A 7,032-nucleotide genomic window follows, 5' to 3' on the forward strand; every position below is an offset into this window, starting at 1 on the left:
GTGTGTGTGTGTGTGGTGGTATGACTCACCAAAAGCAATCACCTACTTTTCACCATCAACTCCTCTTAAACTCAGCGTTTAATAGCCTGCAATGTTTTGCCACGGGCACCTTTTATGCCTTCTTCGATAAAAAATAAAACAGAAGGCCTCTCTCCTTCACATGCAGAGGAAAATGGCTGCTTTAGGAGCTAATTGCAGTCATAACATCGCTCTATCCATCGTATCTCTCAGCTGCACGAGTCCTTAGAGACAGTTTCCATATTTAAACAGCACAGCTCCTCCACAGAAAGATCATGACCCGAGTCTCTATGACAACCTGTAAATACTGATCTAAAACCAGCTTAAACTACCATGCTTGAACGCTGTTTCTAGTTTATACACTGAGAATTGCTTGCATTAATGACAGCATTGCCTGAATGTCAAACAATAAAGCTTGTTATATGTGTAGATATGATCAAGGACATAAGAGCAAGAACCAAGCGGCTTAATTATTGCTGACCAATTCGATGAAACCTCAAAATTCAGACAGACAGACAGACAGAAAAATGGAACAATGGATGGATAGATAGACAAATGCATGAATAGATGGATGGTGAACGATGGATGGATGGATGGATGGATGGATGGATGGATGGATGGATGGATGGATGGATGGATGGATGGATGGATGGATGGATGGATGGATGGATGGATGGATGGATGGATGGATGGATGGATGGATGGATGGATGGATGGATGGATGGATGGATGGATGGATGGATGGATGGATGGATGGATGGATAGAAAAATGGAACAATGGATGGATAGATAGACAAATGCATGAATAGATGGATGGTGAACAATGAAGAGATGGATAGATAGATAGATAGATAGATAGATAGATAGATAGATAGATAGATAGATAGATAGATAGATAGATAGATAGATAGATAGATAGATAGATAGATAGATAGATAGATAGATAGATAGATAGATAGATAGATAGATAGATAGATAGATAGATAGATAGATGGAACAATGGATGGATAGATAGACAAATGCATGAATAGATGGATGGTGAACGACGAAGAGATAGATAGATAGATAGATAGATAGATAGATAGATAGATAGATAGATAGATAGATAGATAGATAGATAGATAGATAGATAGATAGATAGATAGATGGAACAATGGATGGATAGATAGACAAATGCATGAATAGATGGATGGTGAACGACGAAGAGATAGATAGATAGATAGATAGATAGATAGATAGATAGATAGATAGATAGATAGATAGATAGATAGATAGATAGATAGATAGATAGATAGATAGATAGATAGATAGATAGATAGATAGATAGATAGAACAATGGATGGATAGATAGACAAATGCATGAATAGATGGATGGTGAACGAGAACGATGAAGAGATAGATAGATAGATAGATAGATAGATAGATAGATAGATAGATAGATAGATAGATAGATAGATAGATAGATAGATAGATAGATAGATAGATAGATAGATAGATAGATAGATAGATAGATAGATAGATAGATGGAACAATGGATGGATAGATAGACAAATGCATGAATAGATGGATGGTGAACGACGAAGAGATAGATAGATAGATAGATAGATAGATAGATAGATAGATAGATAGATAGATAGATAGATAGATAGATAGATAGATAGATAGATAGATAGATAGATAGATAGATAGATAGATAGATAGATAGATAGATAGATAGAACAATGGATGGATAGATAGACAAATGCATGAATAGATGGATGGTGAACGAGAACGATGAAGAGATAGATAGATAGATAGATAGATAGATAGATAGATAGATAGATAGATAGATAGATAGATAGATAGATAGATAGATAGATAGATAGATAGATAGATAGATAGATAGATAGATAGATAGATAGATAGATAGATAGATAGATAGATAGATAGATAGATAGATAGAAAAATGGAACAATGGATGGATATATAGACAAATGCATGGATGGTGAATGATGAAGAGATGGATAGATAGAAATTAGAGGGATGGAACAACAGACGGATGGATGGAACATATAAATAAATGGATGAAATGATAGATGGGTGGAGAGAAAGATGGCACGAACAATAGACCGATGGATAAATGGAAATATAGATGATGGATGGAACAAGAGATGGATGGAACTATAGATGGATGAATGGGATGTTACATAGATGTGTGGATGGAACGATAAATGAATATAATATTAAATGGATGGGTGGATAGAAAGATAGATAGAACAATAGATGCATGGATAGAATGATAGACAGATCCATGAATGCATAGATGGATTAATGGAACAAAAAGATACATGGATGGAATGATAGATAGATAGATAGATAGATAGATAGATAGATAGATAGATAGATAGATAGATAGATAGATAGATAGATAGATAGATAGATAGATAGATAGATAGATAGATAGATAGATGTACAGTAACATTCATCTGACGCTCCATGACTGAGGCATCTGAGGCTTTTATTTCTGTGGTTTAATGGCAAATAAAGGTGCTCTGAGAAACCTCCGGGCCTGCAGCCGCTCAACACCACAATCCATCAGCAGCCCCAGAGACAATGATGAAACCAGCGGCAACAGCTCACTGATGAAAAAACCTCCGCTCCCAAGACGCCATGTAATCTGGACCAGGATGAAAAAACACAAACACGCCTCTCCTTGATACTGTCGTAAAGACAATTATCAAGGCCAATTAATTCCAATATCCTCCTGCATACGAAACACCATCACAATATAAAGAGCGTGAACATTTGTGCATATCGCTGTGATGATTTGCAATTATCATGCATGCTTAAAACTGAATCAGGCACAATAGAGGAAGATGCTCATGAAGTCAGAATGACGAATGGCTTTAGGAGAGGAATTGTGCAGAAAGTCTTTATATGGGAACGATTTGGGCGTATTTTATGCTAATTACCATCCGTAGGCTCATGCTCCATCATTTAAGCCAATCTGGATCAACATTAGAACTAATGACCACTTTTTTTGGTGCATATAAACCTGCAGGTATTAAGGAAAGAGATCCATTGAGCATGAACGATTGTGCGGTTTCCTGTCACTGCTCTCATTTAAAGCAACATGACGGAGCTCAAAATATTACAGCCATTTTAGTGCTGCATAATATTTCGTTTCAGCATCAATATCGCTATGTGCAAATCTGCAATAGTAACGTCTTATGTTAAGATTAAGAAAACTTGACCTAATCTAATAGGTTCTAATAATGTGAAAGATTTAAATTCATGTATTTTTAAGTACTGTGACTGTAATGCTGTGTTCACACCAGACGCGTCTTGCACAAATAAATCGCCCTATTTGTACATAAATAGAAAATTCACAATAGATGTGGATTTGCATCATGGGCTGGGTTCCTGTCTGACTTTAGCTTCATTGCTAAATGGCTAACATGGATTTTATTGAGAAGTAGCTGCGTTTTAGGAAGCCTGAAAAACAAACTATGCTATAGACCAGTGTTTTTCAACCCTGTTCCTGAAGGCACACCAACAGTCCACATTTTCAAGCTCTCCCTAATCAAACACACCTGAATCATCTTATCATAACATCAGAAGAGACTCCAAACCCTGAAATGAATGGGACAGATAATGGAGACATCCAAAATATGTACTGTTGGTGTGCCTCCAGGAACAGGGTTGGGAAACACTGCTCTAGACCTATCCAGAGGTGCACCCAGCTCTACGAGTTAAATCAACTACTCCAAAAACTGAACCTGGATGATGGAAGTTTTCCGCAGTGCTTCAGACTGAACCGAGCCCAGTTAGATGAGCTTGTTTGTTGTCCGCAAGAGGATTTCCTCTCGGAACACCAACAATAGGCACTGCGTCATAATCACGCCCCTACAAGAGCAAGCTCATGATTGGTAATGCTGTGCGAATGTCCGCTAAAGTTCAGATTTTCCAACTCAAGTGAATCACTCAAAACACGCTAAGCATGTTAAATGTGCAAAACGCTCAACTCACGCCGCTTCATTCATGCGAATCGTGTAATTTGTGCTGTCTCATTTGCTTGAATCATGCCACAGGATGTCTACTCTTGTCTTTGCATTGACTTAATATATAAAATTACTCACGATTGAGGCTTCATCGAGTTCCAGAAACCAGGTAAAACAAAAACAAAAAAATTAAGTAAATAACAGGGTGAGAACGTGGCAAGATCTGAAACTGTGGTGGTAAAAAAATTAATAAATAAATAAAAATAAATCAGGCGGCAGCAAAGGCTTTTTTTTCTGGATCGCTTTTGAAAACCGTCGGTTGGGTTTAAGAAAGGGGGTGGGTGTTGGTATCGGTCAGTCAAAAGCCGCCTCTGGTGGATTTAGGCGAGAAGATCAGGCGTGAATGGCACTTGCGAGAGAAATTTGAGATCTGAAAAAGCGTACACAGCGGCCTCTGGTGGATTCGCGAAAACAAACTGCAACAATACGTACCCTCTGGGACATATTTCACGCTGTCCAGAAATGTATGCAGGGGTACGTATCAATAATGACTCTGAGTTTGATCTATCAGAACATTTATCTGTGTTCTGACTTTCATTCGTTATTTTGCTGACGCATATAAAGATCAATGACATGAGTGTTCATTGTTCTATAAAAGCAAGATTTTATTGTATTTGTCAATATCCACAAATTAAAAAACCAGTTATTGAACGGCATTATCCATCTCTTATCTTTATGACCAGAATATTTGAAGATTTTCACTGCCATTAGAGGAAAAAAAGAGAGAATATACACACAGCTGCATGTTCCTAAATTGAAGCTTTCATGCAGTGACTATTGCATACTTTCATTAATCCAGCATTTAAATCAAACTGATAAATGCTCATTTGACTGTTTGCAGGTAGTAAATCACTGATTCATCAATGTCTCAGAATGTTAAACTTTTATTATTGAACACTGTCATCAATATTAGCATTGCAGCTTTTTATCCGCTTAGACTTGTTTCCAATAACTGGTTAAGATTGCAGACTCTTGGAAATCCTGTATATTTAAACCAAACAGAGGAGCACTGAAAATCTGCTAAAGTGTTTCCAGAAAAGCATTGAGATGCCTGAGGCTGCACTGAAAAAAATGTCTGCAAAACTGTTGCTAACTATTTATTTCTGTTGAATTTACCTAGAATAGCAAAGTCGAGTAAAGGAGGTCGAGCCTTCTCATTTATAGCTCCTAAACTCTGGAATAGCCTTCCTGATAACGTCCGAGGCTCAGACACACTCTCCCAATTCAAAACTAGATTAAAGACCTATCTGTTCAGTAAAGCATACACTTAGTGCACCACTTGGGGGCTTCCACACAGGTTCTGCATCTTGCTTATATACGCTATGAACAGCAGCTACGCTAATTATTTTCTTTATTCTCCATTTCCACCTGGGGATACTCTTCCCGAGGCCCTCAGACTATGCAGAGTCACTGATTCGATCCAAGACCAACGACGAGATGATCCCAAGGTTTTTATATCCTGGACCTGGCCGAATCCTGAGCAGCTACTGTGATGGTCATGGAAGAGTGGAGAACATGAGACTGATTCCTGTGACGCTCCAGAGACAGACGAGTCTTCGCTGAGGCCAGCTTCCAGCCTCCGCCACTGAGACTGCAGCTCAGCACGAGACGTTTGGCCAGCGGAGAAATTAAAATGGTCATGCCCAACTGAGCCTGGTTTCTCTCAAGGTTTTTTTTCTTCACTCCGCCTTTAGTGAAGTTTTTTTTCCCTCTCCGCTGTCGCCACTGGCTGGCATGGTTCGGGATCTAAAGAGCTGCGCATCGTTGGATTTGCTCTTCAATATTTGGACTCTCAGTAGTGATTATTAAACCACACTGAACTGAGCTAAACTGAACTGAACTTAAACACTACAAACTGAACTACACTGTTCCTATTTACTATGACCCTTTATGTGAAGCTGCTTTGACACAATCTACATTGTATAAGCGCTATACAAATAAAGGTGAATTGAATTGAATTGAATTTAAACAAACAAATTAAATTTAAGAAAATTCAACTTAATTTGTTTGTTTAAATTCAACCTAAATAAATTGTTTACAACCACTTAACGTACAAACATTTAGTAAATCCAAGGAATCATCTTAGAATATTTTTTTCCAGTGTACTGAATCTGATTGGGCAGATTTGGATTCAAACAACCTATGCATGCAGCACACAAATGCTTGGCACCTAAAATGAGCTGCCATAGGAATATTGTATATACCATTATCGCGATGATATCAATTTTTCTATATATTGTGTAGCTCTAACACATTGTTTCTGCAGGGAGTGTTTAGAAATGGCTCAAGGCGGCAAGATCATTGCAGGAATCATTGCTGTGTGCAGGCAGCAAATCACTGATTCATCAATGTCTCAGAATGTTATACATTTGATAATGAGCATCGTCATCAATATAAACATTGCAGCTTTTTTTTAATCCACTCAGACTTGTTTCCAATAACTGGTTAAGACTGCTGCAAACTCGACTCCCGGAAATTCTGTATATTTAAACCAATCAGAGGATGACAGAATCTGAAGCTACCTCTGATTGGTCAGATTTGGATTTAAACAACTTATGCATGGAGCAAACAAATGCTTGGCACTTAAAATGAACTGCAATGCAGTTATTGCATATACTATTATGACAATAATATCAATTTTTCAATATATTGTGCAGCCCTAACACATATCATTGTTTCTGCAGGGAGTGTTTAGAAACGGCTCAAGGCGGCAAGATCATTGTGGGAATCATTGCTGTTGGCGTTTGGACCGTGCAACAATACGGCAAGATCCTGGATATGAATCATAACATCATTACAGCGTGTCTTTTCTTTGATGTAGCCGAGCTGTGAATCCTCTTCTCTTTTCCTTGAGATCCAGGCAGTTATTTCTGCTCATCCTTTCTTTGTGTAGACGATGCGTTACATAACAAGCCTATGAAGGCTTTGCATGATGACGCGGACACCATCTACACAGATGCGACCCCCACCACAG

The sequence above is a fragment of the Danio aesculapii genome, chromosome 6 (genome assembly GCF_903798145.1).
Source record: "Danio aesculapii chromosome 6, fDanAes4.1, whole genome shotgun sequence".
NCBI classification, from domain to species: domain Eukaryota; kingdom Metazoa; phylum Chordata; class Actinopteri; order Cypriniformes; family Danionidae; genus Danio; species Danio aesculapii.